Here is a 19,634-nt window from a genome sequence, read left to right as displayed (position 1 = left end):
TCACGGCAGCGTTAGCAGGATGTAAAACATGCATGAGTAGCTCGTGGCATCGTGGGGATGTGTTAGCCAGGCCAGCCTTGACATCTCTTATGTAATGCTAATAAAGGGAGGCAGTGACTAACCACTCTCTAACCGTCTCGTGGCCATTTCCACCAGAGCAGCTATTTCAGCAACATCAAAAAAAACAAAAAATATTTAATTTCTCCTCCCATGTAATTCTGCATCGTCTGTAATTCCTTTTATTATGTGTGTTATGTATTTTTTTCTAGAAACAACATGAACGCCCCTCGTGTGCTGTGAATGGACTCAGATGCACTGCCTTGCTCACACCAGATGCACACAGTGCTCATTGCTCACTCAGTCATTTCAAATGTAGGAAATCCATTACACATGCATCATTGATTTTAAGCTGCATTTGCATTGTGCGAAGCCTTAGGTGTTGACTGTGTCGGGGGGGGGGGGGGGGGGGGGGGAGAACTGTTTTCACAGGCAAACAGAACTCCAGTGAAAAGCCGACGCTAAGCACTTTGTTTCTCCTGCCTCTCACTCAGCGTTTCATTATATTATCTGCTCCTTGCAAGTGGATCATCATAAAAAAGCAGGAGCTGGATGAAAAATGTCATTTTCACACCTAAAAGGAGGCTTTGATTTTTCTCAGACCGCTGTGCTAAAGATTATTTGGTTCAATTCCAGAGCCGCAGCGTTATTGGCACAGTAATTATGTGTTAGAACTTTTTATTTGTTTATTTAATGAAGCTAATATCGGCCGTGTCCAAGTTTTTTTTTGCGCAGTGCGTTTCTTTTTTAAGCTCCGGCGTGATGTTTGGTCAGATGCCCTCAACACCGTGATCACAGCATCGGGATGTGGGATGTTCATTTAGAAGTCAGAGGTGGCCCCCGCTTACAGCTGCACTTCTCAACCTGTCTGCTTTGAATCCACCAAAATCAAAGCAGCAGCCGGAACTTTGCTCCTATAGAACGAATTAATTTTTCCCCGAGCAAGCTACTTTTTTTATTTCTAGCAAAAATTAAAACTGACTGTGGTTTATTTAAGAACCGAGAGGTTGGGTCACAAAATTAGGGAAAAACATGTATTTTCTAAGAAAATCTATAACCTGTGCTGCTTTTTATCTGAGCCCCGGGTTATACCACTCAATTAATCATGATCCAACACCTGAAGATCAGTCCCAAAAAAAATCTAAATATGAAATATTAAAACCTCATGTTTGCTAAACAGTCTGATCCACATGCAATAAGGCGACTGGGTGAAGTGTTGTTGTGTCGCTGATCGACCTTCTGTTGTTCTTTGTGTTCTCTCATCGGGACGAGTCTCATTTCCTGACTGCGTCCAGAGCTTGAGCTCTATTTGCATTCGGTGAACAGCAGGCAGCGAGGATGTGTGACTCCAGTGACCATGACATTGCCTCTCAGCAGACTGGCAGAGGAGCGAGTTGGGAGACCATCCTTAAAATAGGTTCAAGCCCCTGTGACGGGGGAGCATGCAAGCTGCTGAAGTGCCCTTAAGCAAGACTCTGTGTCGGCTCCGGGCGTCCTGTTCTGCAGCTGCAACAACTCCCTGACTTCTGTGATAAACTTTTTTATAACTCGAGTGAAAATACGAGCATATACAAAGATGTCTGACTGAGCTGAATTCATGGGAAATCGTTTCTTTTTCTCAGATGACAACGTTTTTCCTCTGCAAAAAAATGTGGAAATTGCTCAGGACTGTTGCAATGATTAGACTAAGTGCTAATCAATGTCAGCCGTAATTACCCCATGTCGAAATGCCTGTTGCTTTGCGGCTTGATGAACTGTTTTCCTCCCTCTCCCCACATCCATCACATTTTGTTTCATCTGTTGAGCTCGTGAGGACAGAAAAACAACAACAACAAAAACTGGGCTGTTCCTCCACCAGAGGGAGAGGACGGTCCCTGGGGGACGGGGGGGGAGAGGGACGGGGGACGGGGGGGGACAGACGGGATTATCATCCATTTCAAACGTCCAATTAACTGTCAGCTTTTCTCAGAAATAAATGAAAAGGGGGACACGGACATGAAGAGTACGTCGATGAAGACGGGAGACAAATTGAAACACCGGCCTCGTGCATTTGAAAGCGTGAAATATGAAAATGGACACACACAAAAATGCAAACCGGTGGAAAAGAAAAAGACGGATTTAGCTAATTTCCCGGCGAGAGACTCACAAAATATGCATAATATTCATATCTCGCCTCTCCTGACAGAGTGATAAGGATAATGAGCTTTTCTTCTTTCTCTGCCCCGGACTCGAGGAAATCACATTCCCTGTGTTACAGATGTAAGTCTCATTATCTGACCTGAGTTCCCTCACTTCTATTCCCTCAGTCTTTGCTCACTAAGCGCATCAAACTGATTAAAGAACTTTTTTCTTGGAGGCTAAGCTCGTTTTATGCGCTGGTCCCGTGTTATCACACCGTGAGCACAGGCCTGTGCTCGGGCGGCCAAACAGATAGTGGAGCCCCTGCATCCCAAAGCTGGCTTTTACCGAGACACCGGCTCATCACCTTCCTCAGTGCAGACAGCATCGCACACACACACGCACAGACACACACACACACACACACAGACACACACACAGAGAGAGACAGTGTGTACCAATGCAAACAGTCATCCTTTAGCCAAACAAATGTATGTCAGAATGTTTGGTTCGCTCGTATTGATTATTGAAGATATTTGAACAACGTGTGAGGAGATAATTATTTGTTCTTCAATTGATTGATGGAAAATAATTGTCAATAATGCAAATAATCACTTGTTCATGTTCCTCAAACATAGAGCTCCTGCTTTTGTCTTTCAAATATCACATTTTAATGAAGGATTTTATTATTATGTGGATCTCTGGTCAGATAAAGGATGATTCTATTTGAAGCTCCACCTGAGGCACTCAGACCATTCCCCACGGTTTAATGGACATTTCATAATCCACATGTTAATTAAAAATTAACTAATCACCAGTTGCATGATTAAGAGCCAGAAACTTTGCCTCCATGTTCAGTTTAAAGGATACCTGTACTTTTTTAGCACCACTACCATGAAATGACTGACAAACCTCATGTAATCCATATATTATAATCCATAACTTTTACAAGTTGTATGTGTGTGATGTCCTTTCTTCAGTTTAGGGATGATGTGGACAGATTGGTCCAAAGGACAGTGATCATGTTCGTTTCCCTTTTGAAACCATTTGGTACACCTCCTCCTCTAGGGGGAGCTATTTCAGGGGGGTGCTGTTTTGGGTTGAGGGTGAAGATGATCGACCGCTGTGGTCCTGTTGGTCTCATACATTTCAGATGTGTTTGTATTTAAGATTGTTATATTTTTCAATTCTCTGGTTCAAAAATGTTATTTGGAGTCTTGGTTTTTACATTAACGCCAAACATATTGTGAATTTTCACTTGTAAAATACATTTAATGATTCATGTCATTATGAAAACAGTGTTTTTTTAAAGGGACACTGATCCAGGAGCAGTGGAATGTTGGGTTGGGTTGGGGTCGGTGTGATGGCGTCTTCATGAGGACAGTGAGACACCCTGTCAGGTCGGGTATCCGTCAGAGAGGAGCCTCAGAGCGTCAGCGTCTTTCAGTCACATGACTCTGCAGAGACTGACTTTCAAACACTCTGATTTAAAAACCTGTTTGTTTGTGCCAGTTTCAAAAAAAGCTCTGAGACTCCAGTGTTTTTCAAAAGGGACATTTACTTTTATTTAGTAAATCACATGAGATCTGTGTCCATCCATATCATTGTGTTTTAAAATGACAACAAACTGGTCCCCGGAGCATCGGGACAATACGTCCTCTTTACCACTTCTCTGTGTCAACAACTAAATAAAGTAGTTTCCCTTTATCGTCCTAAATACTTCTCTATGCACATTTCTCTTTAACAACACCCAGTTCCCTACCGGCCCTGTTTGTTGGTTTGAAAGCTGCTGGTTCAAGAGCTTTTAGCGATAAGGACCAGTGCCGGTGTCGATGCTGTAAACAAATAAAACACAATATCCACAGTGGAATTTAAAAGTCATGTCCTTCCTCCTGCATGCTCCAGCCCTTCGCCTGAATATATCTGACATGGTTATAGTGTTGTGACAATCTCCCGCTGTTTTCTTTGTGTGAAAGAAAATGTAGAAATATTCCAGACATTTTACATCTGAAAGAAGAAGTGTATGGAATATGTTGTGTCCTGATTGTGTTGTGGCCTTGGTGGAGCATGAGCATGTGTATTTCAAAAGGGTGTCATCCCTCTCTAATGGGGCTTTGTAAGCTTATAGTCGCTCATCCCTGAATGTGTGTGTACGTTGGAATCTGCTCCGACATACTCTCTTTAACAAGATGGCCCAACAAGCCTGTTATCTCTTGGCTGACTGGGAGGAGCCCTGGTGACACGCCACCAGTCCAGGGGTGGATCTGGTTCAGCTGGAACCAAGTGGGTAGATTTCCTATGACTATCCTGCTTCATAGTAACATGGTGCATGTCCCTGCTGTGACCGGATGAGACAGGCTGAGACTACATGTGTCGATGCTCTGTTCAGACATGCAGCCTCGAACCTGCAGCAGATCTGGATCAGCTGCCAGAGAGCGTCAGGCTCAGGGCTGAAGAGCACCAGAGTCCCGATCGGCACCATCTTGTTTCCTCCTCCTGAGGTTGGGAAGCCCCGGGGGGGGGAACATGCTTCACATCTTCTATCCGAGCACATTGGGCACACGCGGTTGGATCTGCCAGGAGAAAACCTCACCGCTCTGCCGGTCCCAATCCAAACCAGTAGAGCCCTTATGGTGGGCTTCACTTTGTAACCATCAGCAAAAATAAATATTTGAAGTGAATTTTGAAGAGTTTTCCCAACGGGCCCTCAGCCGCCATCGAGTCCCAGAAGTGGCCCTGTGACAGATACAGGATGCTGTGGGTCAAAACCCACTTCTTCCCATTGTGCTTCTCGGCAGATTGTTTTCAGTCAGATCAGCAAAATTTGTCAACATGCTGAGGAAATCAGGTTGTAATCAAAATCATCATCCTGACGTCTTATCAGCTCTCGCAGATCCTTCTTCTTACTTTATTTATTTCTTCCTGTTATCTCCGTGTTCTCAAATGCTGCCACCTCGGCTGAAACCCCCCCCCCCCCCCCCCCCCCCCCCAAACAAATGTGACTTTATAAGACGCTGCTACCGGGAGGTGACGGCTGATAACCCTCTGGCGCGCTCCGAGGGTTATTATTAAAACTCCTGCAGACAAAAAGGCAACAGAGAGACGACAGGAGCTAGAACACGTGACCCACATGACACGGCAGGAGCTCGTCTGCCTGGGTGGATTTGATCCTAAACCGTGGCTGTGGGCTGGGTTTATTTTCCGTTGAGATGAGTTATATTCCTGCAGCTTGCTTGATCTCTTTGAATCAGATTGCACCTTATCAGGAGAACCAGGCAGCGACGAGCTATCTTAAGATACTGCAGATGGCTGAGCTCTCCATCCACGTGTTGTTTCCGATAGGCACATTAGCCGCGCGGTGGTGATTTGCCGGCCCGGTAACACTGCCGCCTCTTTGAGGTAGCCCCCCCCCCTGTTGTCAGACTCACTAAATATCTAATAGGAAACCAGATGTTTTGTGTGAAGGAGGATTGATCGCGAGCTGATTCCGCCCCCCCCCACTGCGATAAAATGGAAATAAACAAGATGCACAGGACTACTCCAGATTAAAAAAACAGCTTCTCCATCTTTCTGTCAAAAAGAACGTTTTTCCTCTGATCTTTTTACAAAACAAAGAATCTCAGCCCCATGAGTTCGTCACATCGTTCAGATTCTCTGCTCTTTTCACCGCGGACGATAAACGATAATCTAATGAATTCCATGACTTATTTTCCCCGGCGCTCAATGGAGCTGGCTCCCGCCTGCAGCTGGAAGTTATTCACACAGATGGAGTAATTTCCCACACCTCCAGAATGGGTCCCTGTGATGAGCCCCCGTGCCGCTGCCCACCCATTTGCTGATAGCCCACCGGTCACTCACCGACTCTCTCATTCTCTCTCTGCCGGCCTTTGAAGCCTGAGACTGAAATTAAAGATCTCCAGATACAATCCTCTCCTCCCAGCACTTGGGTTCTTCTTTCTCCATCTTGCTCAGCAGTTTAAAACTCTGCAGACTTTAAAAAAAATGCACAGTAATATGTATTTTTTTCTGTTTTTTGTTATTGTACATTACACATGGAGAGGATTGATATTCTGTCATTTTTTATTTCTATTCCTGAATCGGTTAAAGTCTTTCCTCTGACATTTTATAAAGTTAACTTTTGTTGGCGCAACTATATCCTTTCAATTTAAATTTAGTTCCATCTATTCTTATCTAATAAACTCACGAGTTCCTGTATCTGCCCAATTACTTGGATCATTTACAAAATGTAATTGGTTCTTCATGGCTCCGCCCATGTCCCATCCGCTCAGGGTTTGTTTAGTAAACCGGCCCAAACAAATGGGAATAAAGGCCTAATTGAGGTTAGAATCTGAAAACAGGGATGTGCTGCTTTTCAATAAAAAACAATACATTGTTTGTTAATATGTTCTTTTATAGGAAAACTTACTTTGGTTCAAATCTGCTCATGTGCAGAGTTTGCCAGCGCTAAGTACAGATAATAATCCCACTCGGATGACAGAATAAAAAGCATCTCCTGTCGGCCGGTGCATTTCCGGAGAGCTTTTGATTGAAACTGGGGGGCACATCTGATGGGTATGATAATTGTTCATATTGATGGCCGTTCAGAACATTGCATTAAAATTTGCGAGAACACGAGCAGTGGAATTACCGTCTGTCTGCTGCAGCACCGTTAAAAGCATAAACGTATTTATGGAGTGAGGACATAGTCTGTCTTCGCTTGTTATGTGTTGACAAGTCTCCTTTAAAACGTCAAATCATGTCTTCCTCTTTTATTCTCCACAGACGAGAGGAGCACAACAATCTACTTTCTACTTTTATCATGTTATTGTTGTATAACTAAGACGTATAAAGTTGATTTTAGTTTGTTTTGATGTAATGCAGCTATAGGAGATGCATGGGCACATTAATGTTTCCTTATAAAACTGCTAAACAGGAAAAATTCAACCATACACAATGAGAATAAAATGTTATAAAAGATCCTCAAAGTATGCAAACATAAAAAGTTATATGGTAGTTCCGGTGGGCGGAGTAGGAGGCGTGGCTTGTTGCATCTGTAAACACACTGGTACACACAAATAAAATGTCGAGTTGCATTCAGGAGCAGTGTGTTTTTCTCAATTTGTCAAAAATCAAACTTCACGTTGTCAGATTTAACTTTATTTCACCTTCTTCACACGAACACACTTTGAACATCTGCTACAAGTTGAACTTTAACTTTCTGATTCTGCTGGTGACTGATTTTAAACCTCCTCGTTCTCTCCTCTGATGTGGGACTGCCAGTGTATGGAAATGTTTTTCTTGCAGAACCCAGTCTGGCTTTTTGTGTCACCGCCTCCTGATACATTTATGCTAATAAAGCCACTGGTAAATAAATCATGAAATATAAATAGAAGTTAATAGGCACCAACAGAAAGCATGTGTCTCCCCCCGAACACTTTTAATGATGTATTCCTTTGAAATAAAGAAATGAAATCACCCGCCCGAGGCGATAGTCTGGAATCGCCCCGATGCAGTCAGCATTTCAAAAAGTCCAATCTGGTTTTTTTTTGTACATTTCATTAATTTACATATTCCAAGGTAAACATGTCCTATAAATCCATTTCTTTTTCCGTCGCCCAAATTTCATTTCTTTGTCGGTTCATCAAGTCCGTCTGAATGTACGTGTGTGTGATTATTTGCAGTCTAACGCACAGAGATGACAATCTATCACAAATATAGCCGTGTTAAAAAAAAAAGAAGTCTCAATGCAATAACAAGCATTTGTTGTTTACAAACAGCACATCGGGGACGCAGTGTTCTGGAAACATGCACTCAACTCAAGGGGGCTGGGTTTAATGATCACATCGCAGGTAACACAGCAGATGATAGACAATATAATTACACAAACAAGTCATTTGGTTAAGTTAATGTCGAATCATGGAGCCTCCCGAGCGGCAGATTGAGACTCTGGTAGGAAGATGGCGGCGGAGCAGCTGTGGCACCTTCAGGTGTCCTCCTCAGAGTACGGCAGAAGGAGATGTTTATTTTTTTGCTCCATTTATTACTTTGTAAAATTGCTGTTGTAGTCTCTGTCTGTAAGTTTCTTTGCCTCACCACTTCTTCGACCTTGTAGACATCACGTTTTTGCTGGGATCTGTGTGTAGCTGGTTTCAGATTGTCCTTAAATATCCCTGAGGTTTCCTGAACCCGAGGTGATAGTAGGTATTAGTCTATTAATAACAAAGATTCTTCCAAAACCACCAAGGTTCTTTCCCAACCTGGTAAATCCTTGTTGTAAGGGAACCAGGATTGGACACCCTTTATTCGAGGGACTTTATCAAACAGACCCAGAACCTTTTCTGCACATCTCTGAAGCTCGTGTGCTAAATCGTGGCTTTGAACGCTGCCACAAAAGCTGCATTCAATCTGTCCTCCATTCAGAAATCAATTCAGCAAAGTGGATATTCTACGAAAATCAAAAAAATTGAAAAGCTCTGGCGATGAAAAGGTTGTCCTGCCCAACCTGCGCATATCAGAATGAATAGTGGACCATTAGCAAATGATTTGATTTCAATTCACCTCATGCAAATCGTAAATAGAAGGACGCCACGACACCGGCTGGCTCACACGGAGGTGAACAACAGGAGGCTGCCGTCCACAGCTTTAAACAGTTATGCTAAACCCGCATCTATTTTTAGCACTGATGAGTGATTTAGGGATTGGCTGTTAGCAACGTGAGAATGATAATTTATATTTCATGTGCGGGGAAGTAGGGTCTCTTCTGCACGAGAGCAGGAACATCCAGGTTTTAACAAGGCCGCCAGTCAGAGAGGACACAGCAGATCGGTTGAAGTGGATTGAAAATGAGCCCCTGCTGATAGATTGTTAAAAACCATGTAACTTAGAAAGTGCTACCATGCATGTGATCCATCTCATTATCCACAGAGCAGAGATTCCATCCTGCTGCCGCTGCACAAAGTGCCTCCGTGCAGAGACGCTCACTGGCAGGAGAAAAGAGAACGAGCCCTTTGGAATCATCTCCATTTGTGTTTAAGTGTGTCTTGGAAGAATGGCCCCGTCTTCATCTAGGTTAGAGGGTGAGGGTTTGAGTTTGAAATCAATCCATTAGAAGAGAAATCCTTGTATTCGTCCAATACTTCATTCAAACATCCAGAGTGTAGGTTGGAATCCGGAGGCTGAGGACATCAACAAATGCAAAGTGGAGTCAGGAGACGTCCAGTCAGCGAAACAAGATTAGAGAAATGGGTTCGAGCGACTTTGACTTTGAAATGTGCAGCGTTCCTCACAGGAAGGAGCTTTTAGAAAGTTCACAATCCATTTCCAAGAGTGTTTCTTTGGGACGTTTTCACCATTTTCCCAGGAAATGCTGCACGAGTCTTGATGTAGTAATATCAGTATCATATTCAGGGGGCTGATATCTATGAGTGTGTGATATGGTGTGGCTTGATGCCATTAAAGGGGACTGTTGGGCCTTGGCGGAGGCATACGCTTGACTGAGTGCCTTCTACTTTAGCTCTTTGAGGATAAATGAGCCTTTAACTGGACGCTCGTGTGTAGAGGGAACAGTCAAAGTTACACACAGATACTGACTGTCTGTACCCTGCGTTCATTTCGTCTGTCTTTGTGCACGTCCTCCAAAAGGAAACAGAAGTCGAGAGGGGGAAGAACTTCAGTTTACCTTGAGAGATGTTTGGCCCTTTTCGAATATTCACTACTTCAAGGGACGCCTACGGGGCAGTAACGGCTGCATCGTTTGAAAGTGAGTGGTCTCTTCTCATGAATGAGCCGTTACACAACTCCACAGTCACAACACAGAATGAATCACTGGATGACGTCTCTGTTTCTGAGTAATCCATGCAGGGACCCCGCAGAGGAAGCTGCTGCTCTCCAAAACAAACATCACTGGGGCCCCGACGTCTGCCAAAGAGCCCCCTGGACACCCCTCAACACTACCGGGGGACATGTTTTGTGGACTGACGAGACGAAAGATGAATTGTTTGGCGATGTTACGCAACGCTGCGTGTGGTGTAGGAAGGTCACCGCATACCGAGATGGAACGACTCCTCAGAGGGTGAAGGAGGGTGGAGGGAGTTAGGCCTTTTGCTGCTTCTGGACCTGGACAGCTAGACACCATCACTGAGGGTTAGTAGGTGAGGTGAGTCGGGTGATGCAACAGGGTAATGACCCTAAATGTTGGAATACATCTACTACAAGGAGTTGGGGCTCGGTTAAATGATTTCAGAGAAAGAAAATCCTCAGTATTGAGCTGAGCTGAGGGAAGACGTTCCTCCTGAGCCGCCTGTTTGAAGGAAGAGCTGCCAGAGGAGGTTTTGAACAGTTACTAAGTCCAAGGATTCACTTATTTTGTCCACCAACATTGTGAATGTTTATAGAATGCATTCAAAAGAGACACAAAGTTTATAAAAAGCGCTTTTTCAAACGTAATTTCCAGTTGACCCAAGGACGAGAATAGTCCAAGGTGACCTGATTTCACTTCACTTTTTATATCTTTTATCTTTTTATATATTATTATTTAGATAAGTTTATGTCTAAATAAATGTTACTTTGTCCAAATATTAGAAAAGGGAGTAAATAAGAAGTAAATAGTGAGTAAATATATATTGTTTCTTTTTATTGCTTTTCTTATGTGTGTTGTATTTATTGTGTTTTTATGTTTTTATGTTTCAATGTTCATTGTATGCACCAATAACCAGAGCAAATTCCTTGTAGGTGTAAACCTACTTGGCAATAAATACTTTGTGATTCTGATTCTGATCTAATTCTGATTCTGATTCTGATACAGTTTTTCAACAGGGGGATGTGAGTGGTTGAATTTGTACGTGAGAAAATGGACTTAAGGTCAAACTCTGGAGGCTCAGAGCATGAGTCATCTCTGAAACTCACATTTATAGGTATAGATACCAGGTTGTGGGGTCGTAGGTTTAGATTTATTATCGTTGAGCCTTCTCTGTCCTATCAGCTCTCGGCCACACTGGCTCTTTCTGTGTTTATTAACCCATAAGCTAGTGCTAATGCTCACTCATTAGCGGCAGCAGGTTAGCAGACAGAGGTCACTTGTCTCCTTTGCAGATGCCAATGCAGTTTTGCCTGTGAGGCGCGTTTCATTCCTTTATCAGCCTCACGTCCCCGTCCACTGGGCGAGCAGCAGGATGGGACTTTTACCTACTTTATTACAGATTGATTTTTTTCTCTTTAAGTTGGGACCAGTGGCATTTTTTCCTAAACACTCCCCAGAGGGAGGAATTATCCGAAGTCTCTCTTGCACACCAGCACATCGTCTTTCTCTGTCTCGTAACTGAAACACATCACGGCTCATAAATAAAAAGGCTGAATACCTGGCTGTGTGTGTACTCGTGGTGTGAGATGCTGTGGGCCACAGTGCGTCGTCTGCATTTCTCCGGTTAGCCGTCATTCCTTGTGTTTTCAGCTTGTGTGTGTGTTGTTGTTGTTTTTTTAAATGAAACGAAAACAGCCCTGAACTACAGGAGCATGTAGCGTTTGGCTTGACAAGGAAAAATCACCTGCTTTTCTCACAGTAACAAGGTCTTTTGTTCTGATTAGGAGATATTTTCTTTATTATTATAGAATATGCTTCCATTCTGAAGACAAATGACCTGGTAATACCACGCTGTTTTTTTTCATTAGCATTTATTTTGAACCCCTGTCGTACAACACACAACACACATCACTGCAAATATTTCTACCTCGGCTTTAGCGGCGTTGCTTGTTCTACTAAATTATGAATAATTCTGGATATAATGGATTTGTTTAAGACCTAAATACAGTAATCAGCTTTCAGCTAAAGTTTGCATTGATTTATGATCCCAGATCAATCTAGTAAAAGTTCACTTGAGGGATTAGAGAGAGAAAGAGCAGCCCTGTGACTGTATATGTGAAATATTTCTACATTATTGAAGGATTTTAAGCTTGAAATTATACTAAACTATCAAACCTTAAATGTGGGATACTGCAGACGCCTTGTGATGATGTTAAATATAATGATTTTCCCTCTCTAGTATAATTTTATGTCTCAAATCAGGAGTTGGAATTGGAGCGGCTCTCCAGCCCACAGCTCTGTTAAAGGTTACATCTACTTCGGTCCATTTCACTTTATTACAGAACTATTTATTCTGTGTGGGACAGTCAAATGGAAGTCGTTAAATATGCAATCAACATTAAACGCAGTGTATATAATGTATTGTACATTTCACACGACAGCTCGGGGAGTACACACGTTTTTTTAATTTGCATATTTGTCCTATCGAAGTGCAGAATGAGGCCAGAGGTCAAATGCATATATGTATGCTTAAAATAATTTACCAGTGTCCATCGTTAGAAATCTCCTAAACCTTATTCAATTCGTTATCTCGGGCCACAGAGGTAGTTTCCCCTCAGTTTGTCCACTTCGCTGACTGAAGCCACGACTCTCTCTCTGATCCTCTCCCAGGGCGCCGCTGAGAGTTAACATCTTCAAGTCGGCCTCTTTTCCTCTTCCAGTGATTTTCGGGGAGCCCACGCTGGCAGCACCGGAGAGCCGGGTTCTGAGGCTTTGATTGGTATTTGAAGAAAAACAGATAATACACTGTCAGTAAACACTGTTAAAGGTTGATAACAACCTTCAGCCTCCACACACAGTGCGGGGCTGGCCTCGCTCCTCTCTGCTGTGTCAAGAGCGTGTGGGGGGGGGGGGGTTCGGGAGCATGAAGATTATGGTATGTCCAGGATGAATTATGTTTACAGCTTCGAGATTACAGTACCTATGTCTACACATTATCTACAGTGCACCTGTGTCCCTCATCTATCACCTGTTGCAGCGCGGGGAATCCAATCAGGAAGTTAATCCAGGTCCGGGCGTCCGCAGCCATCTCTGTGGAGAACGTGGGATTGAACACATTACCGGCATAAGTCTGTCTGGTGAAACAATTAAAATCCACTGTATCAAGTCATTAAGTTAAACGGTCAGTAATTTGTTCGGTGCAGTGTAATTGCACTGTATTAAATGCTGAGGGGGAATCAGTTAACAGAAGCCGTGCATGGGGGGGGTGTCTGTTGTTTCCAGATGTGGGGATGTCTGCTTCCTGCCTGAAGATCGGCTTTTCCCCTTAACATGCATCATAAATGTGCATGTGAAGAGATCAACACTACATCACGTTTAAATTCAACCCTGCAGATGTGTCTTTGTGCGAGAAAACTGGAGATGGTCTCTGCAGGGAAACAGAGTTCTGCATCCGAGTGTTTTTCCAGGCCATGTGAAACAAACAGTTTTGGATCAAAAGAGCCGCTCTCTCTCCAGGGCGGCAGACTTGGGTCGGCCCCAGTGCCGATTCCATGATATTCTGGACAGCAAAAAAAAACAAACTGGATTCTATTTCCTCTCATCAGCACTTTGGCAGAGTTCTCACAATCACAAGTTTGTGACGGCCTCCATTAGGGCCATCGATACGACAGATATTGTGTCGTATAAATCAGCGTTTGCATCACTAACTGAGGGGATGACAGAACTCGGGCCCGGAGCAGATTAGTGCCACAGCCGGAGCCAGAACTATTGATAAATGACACGACGTGAGCGAATTGGGTTCGTTTCAGCGGCGGCTTTTTAGAGCCGAGCCCTGTAAATGTAACAGATGAAGGACTTTCTGATTAATATTATGCATTTAAGGCCTCTCCAAATATTCATTATGCAGGACACTTCCTAAATCTCCCACCGGCGGCTCAGGCGTCGCCTTGAGCTCTGGCCCAAGCTGCTGTGGTTCAGGACGAGCGTATCAAATTTCATCAGCTCGCCTGTAAATCAATCACAGCCCCGGCCGCTCGATGGAGGGGGCAGTGGAGTTAATGCAGCGAAGGCAAAGGGGCAAATCCACCGCTTTTTAGCCATTATCTGCCACGGGAAGTTTGGGCCGAGCATCGACTTCTTCTTCTTCTTCTCCGTGGCCAGTGCAACCATCGCTGACTGATGCACCCTTACCAGTGCACTTACTAGTTAAGTGACTTGCCAAAGGGCACATTTAAGGTAGTTGCTTTTGGAAAATGGGATGAGGAGGGGGTGAGGAGGAGGGGAGGGGGTGCTTGTTCCCTTTCCTCCAATCGAAATTTCCCGGGTTTATCAGATTTAGACAACCCACTCATCTCTAATTTCCTCCGGGCTGCTGCAGCTCTGACCTTTTGGACTGGTTTATGAAGTAAATAGTTTATCTTCCCTCTGGTAAGATGTGGTATAAAATGGACACAGTTGATCCATACTTTATATATTTTATTCATAACCCTGGAAACGCTCTATCGCGTGTGATACCCGTGAACTTCCCCCCTCTTTTCCTCATGCGCCCTGTCGGCAAACAGCAACACATTTCAGCTGCAGACTACAAACTACATTCGGCTGACATTATTCCATTCAGCTGAAACCATTACTCTGGCGTAAGCATGCAGAATTTCAAGCAGCAGCCCATTTGGGTATTCGTCCCTGCAGCCTCGTATTCGACAAAACAAAAATGTCAAGTGTGGAGTTTATCTGTGTGTTTCAAGGACAAACGCACTCGTGTGTGTTTATTGCATTTAACAGGATTGTGGGCATGTTTATTAACCGTGCATCATTCACTCGAAGAGGAAAGTGTACGTTGCATGAGGTTTTTCCATTTGTGTGATTTATGTTGCATCACCCCGAACACTACACTGACCCTAATAACCAATTGGCCCAGTGCTCTTTTGCCTGGCCAGGTAATTTCTCTTGCTGTTCAGATGATGCAGATAGTTCTGTTCCGCTGAGTGTAAATCGTGATTTTTTTCCTTGGGGCCCGAAGTCCGAAAAAAGACGGTGGACTGCAGGTTGAGCCAGGTCGACTGGGAGTATCTGAAGAACTGCCGTCCACAAGAGGGAACTGTTATCACACCCATCCTCCCGTTCATTTACAGGCAGGGCGCCATCACATGCCTGATCCTGTTAGGCTGCCTCTTAGAGAAAAGGATGAGCTCACTGAGGAGTGAGGAGGAAGGACAGAAAGTGAGATGACACTGAATGTAGGAAATTCAAATTCAAAAGTCTACTTTTAAAACCATCACCAGGACGGTTCCTCCAGTGTCACCTCCCTTGTTTTCAACCTACAGAAAATGACTTCACTGGGAGAACATGCGAGGACGAGGGTGTTTGGATCAGATTTTGTCTTTTCACCGGCCCCGCCCCCATGATTTATTTGTTTTAGCCTTGCGGTTCACATGGGGTCTGGCGTGCAGCAGGGGTCATTCAGAGGATCCCTGGTGATGCTGCGCACATGGGAGACATTATACATTTCCCACTTATCTAACCAATTAGAGGTAGATGGTGTAAAAGCCTGAAATGATGAACGTTGTGCGTTGTCTACGGGTCTCGCTGCTCGTGACTGTCACAGGGACTGTGTTAACTCAAAGCAAATATTCTGATACCAAACCCAATTAGTCCCAATAGGACACTGCCATGTAAACAGGACTTTCTGGTTACCTGGATATGGTCATATTCAGAATAAGCAATAATCTGATTAAGACATGTGGAATACAGATGCACAGATCGGCTCCATCTTCGTTCTAACCTTCATAAGCTTGACTCATCCACCGTCCCCCACCCGAAGGAATCATTTCCTCCAGTTTAGAGAACCGCAAAAATTAACAGGCTAGCATCCTCTGTGGTTTGGGTGACTCAGCCTCAGTGATGGAGCCGTGGGAACAAGCAGCTTTGTCCGTCCCCCCCCCCCCCCCCCTAAAAAAGTCAGTTTGTCCAATTGACCTATTTCACCCCCCCACACCCATCTGCTAATAAACAGGTATGATAATTTCCACGACGCTCCACACACATGTCCTAACTTGTGTGTGGTGTAGTTTACATATAGCCTATAACCTATCTACATGCAACATAGACATATGACAGATTAGCTTCACGGGTGTAAACTAAATGGGAAAAATTCAAATAACAAATAAGTGCAACGTATAGCCATGTACATTAAACTATTTCAAGTTAGGTGTTTTAAAAAAACTAGTGAAGTAACGTTGCAAGTATGATTTAGTGGACGTGATGACGTAATCGGGCTATGCTCTGTAATATGTAAACAGATAAATGAATGGAATATTCTATTAGAAACTCATGTAAACACCAGTATCACATGATTTCTTATCCTAAATAAGGTCATTAACATTGTTGTCCATTTAAATTAATGGAATTAATTCATCTGATGAATTTAAATTCATTTTGAGCATCAAAGCTTGGGGAGTGAATGGTGAGTGTCCAGCTGCATGTGTGTGTGTGTGTGTGTGTGTGGGGGGGGGGGGGGGGGGGGGGGTGCTACACTATTAATAGCAATAGTTGAGGTCACCACAGTGAAGGTTTTATCTTATGATTCATTGCACTAAAGCATTTGGCTGCACACACACACACACACACACACACACACACACACACACTCGTGTCTCTTCCCACATCTATCTTCAGAATCTCTCACATTGATCTTTCCCTTTCTTTACGATGCATCACCTCCCGCCGCACAACGTGGAGCCCACGAGAAGTTGAGCTGCATCACTTCCTGGTGGAGGCACCACCACCGGGCTGCAGCGGTGTGCTGCTTCCATCCCGGCCATGCATGCCTTCCTGTTTTTCTTTTTTCACTTTGCAGGGACAATCCAGGCTCCTCCCTCTTTGCACAGCGTCACCCGATCCCGATCTCTCCCGACGCGCCAGTCGACAGGAGGCAGCAGCTCAGTGTGGAGGCAGAGCAGCGGGGGTGAAGCCAGCACTGTGCCGTTCCATCCACACAAACAGGACACACGAGAAGGTATCAGGACGCATCCCACCATTTTTGACACCAACTTCATCGGGCCTGGGGCGTCCAGCTGTGTCCGGCTGCAGCCTGGGAACAACCGGGGGAACTTGAAGGGAACTACGGGGAGGAGCGGAGCCAGGGAAGAAGAGAACCCGGCGACATTTAGACTCTGCAAGTGTTGGGAACTTCTCAGAGCGGCATCGATCGAGTACCTCCCGCCCACTTTTTATACCCCTGCTCCAAGCTCTGGAAGAGGGGGGGCAAGAGAGAGAGAGAGAGAGTTGTGCAGCCGCTGCGGTGGATGGAGCAACAAAGCCTGGATGGTTTAAACTGAGAGCAGAGAGCCAGCTTATTCTCCTCGTCGCCTCTGCTCGGATCTCACCGCCTCGGACCGCTTTTATTTTTGGGGGTTAGGGAGGCGATCGAACTCTCCATCAGCGGCCGCAAGACGCACAAATTGATGCTTTGGCCCCGTGACGCGCACCAGAGATCCGCGAGTTTTGCGAAAGTGCGCCGCCGCCGCCGCCGCTGCTTCTTACTGGGAGGGTAGTGGACTCGCTGGGAAGCCGAAGTGGGATTTGCAGAAGTTGCATGCTCGGTCTTTGTCGTCTGGAGTGAGAACCACATCCGACCCGGAGAAGATCCCCGGACAGCTGAGGAGCCATGGCGATGTGCGCGGGGGTTTGGATGCTCCTTGCTGGCGCTGCGCATTCACGGTAAGCCGCAGAAATCATCTCTAGACATGATCTACCCCCCCCCCACCCCCCTCTCCTGCTCCACTATGTGTGTGTGTGTGTGTGTGTGTGCGTGTTGCACCACTGACTGCGCGCATCGACGTGAATGCCTGACATGTGCCAAATGAGTGCGCGAGAGGACATTTGAAAGTGTTTTTGGATCGAAGCCCCGTGTCTGCAGAAGACTTTATTAATGGCTGCGAGGATTCGTGGAGTAACGCGGGCTGCAGGCAGATGGCAGTGTGTGTGCGAACCGTGGAGGTCTCCTTCAGTTCTACCCCAACGTCTCACTGGGATGACAACTGGGGCCAGTGGGATGCTCTGCACTGGGAGCAGAGGCCTGTTGCTCTTGATAAAATGTGGTTAATGATTAGCAGTGAAATGCAGTTTTGACGAAAAGCTCTTTGTAAATCGTGTGAATGGGAAAGAACAAGCTGGGGGGGGGGGGGGGGGGTTCAGGGTGACGCAGAATAGGATGACATTTGTCTTCCATAGAATCGTGTGTGTCCTGTGTGTGTGTCTTTCTATTGCTGTGAGGGACAATTTTGGTTCAGTCCCATCATCCTGGGGACATTTTTAATTGGTCCTCATAAAATTATGTCAATGAGTGTCCTTACAGAAATATGTAGAGGACAAGTGTGTGTGTGTGTCTGTGTATGTGTATGTGTGTGTAATGACATGAAGCGATATTATAAGTTTAGGTTTAGGTTAGAATATGTCTCCACGAAATCAATGAAAGTCATTGTGAAGACATGGGGACTTGTGTGTGTGTGTGTTTGTGTGTGTGTGTGTGTGGTCCAGGTATTACTCATGTTGTTGGGACCTTAATCTGTTTACACGTCCACGTTATGGGACAAAGAAGCAAATCCCCATAACGCAAAAGTCACTAAATTATAAGGTGGAGACAAAACATGTGTGTGAAAGGGAAGGAGAGAGTCAGAGAGAGAGAGTCCGAGGGAGGGAGAGAGAGAGAGAGAGAGAGAGAGAGAGAGAGAGAGAGAGACATTAAATCTTCCCACTGAGGAAAATTTACCTCATTTTAAAAAAACACGCACAATGAATAAAACGTAACAGAATCTCATTGGACGGATCGTGATTCCGACAACCCCCCCCCCCCCCGTTCAGGAAAACAAAACCAGGCCAATAGCGACCGAGGACACGTTTACGCATGTGTGTGTGTTTGTTGATCCATTATGCAGAGGAGGGCTTTTAAAGGCTTAGCACAAGAAGTTTACCGGTCTGTTTACATTTCGTGAACCGGCGATTTCTATCTGGCGCCGCTTTTTTCGTAAAAAACGAGGAAATGAAACGAGGGTCAAGTGTGGTCAAGAAATGTCAGCTCGTGTTCAGAGTGGACGGCAGAACCTCGGTGTTCCTCTTCCTGATCCCTTCTCTCCGCCTAATGAGTCTTAAAACTCTTTCTCTTTCATCCGAGCTGTTATTTTCTTCTTCCCTCCTTTCACCTCCTCCGGGCCCGGAGAAGAACCTGAGACACCGACCCTGTTTCGCAGCGAGGCTCCTCACGGCGTCATGTGTTTAAGACCTGATTGAATACTTTGATCAAAAGCCCCCCTGTCTGATTTACATTGAGATGATCCCTTTGCTTGTGGAGAAGATCAGGATTAACTGGTTCCCTTGGGATTCGTGGTGGAAAATCTTTTGATGCTGTTCAGTCAAGGGGAGTGGAACATGTCTCAAAAATTGCTCTTAAAGCGTCCTGGAAATGTCTCATTTGAGCAAAGAAGGAGGAGATTTCTGGGCCTAATTAGACTTCATACCACATTTCTCTCTTTATTTTTCTTACGTTACTGCCGCGGCGCGTATTAAAATTTTAAAAAAGACGACATAACTCATTCCCTCAGACGCTTTCATGAAGGGGAACGGCTTCGGGATAAGTTGTATCCCAGCTTTTTTTGTTGGGACC

The sequence above is a fragment of the Pleuronectes platessa genome, chromosome 5, assembly GCF_947347685.1.
Source record: "Pleuronectes platessa chromosome 5, fPlePla1.1, whole genome shotgun sequence".
Taxonomy (NCBI): Eukaryota; Metazoa; Chordata; class Actinopteri; order Pleuronectiformes; family Pleuronectidae; genus Pleuronectes; species Pleuronectes platessa.
The sequence above is the reverse complement of the archived record's forward strand: the minus strand, read 5'-3'. Positions refer to the sequence as shown.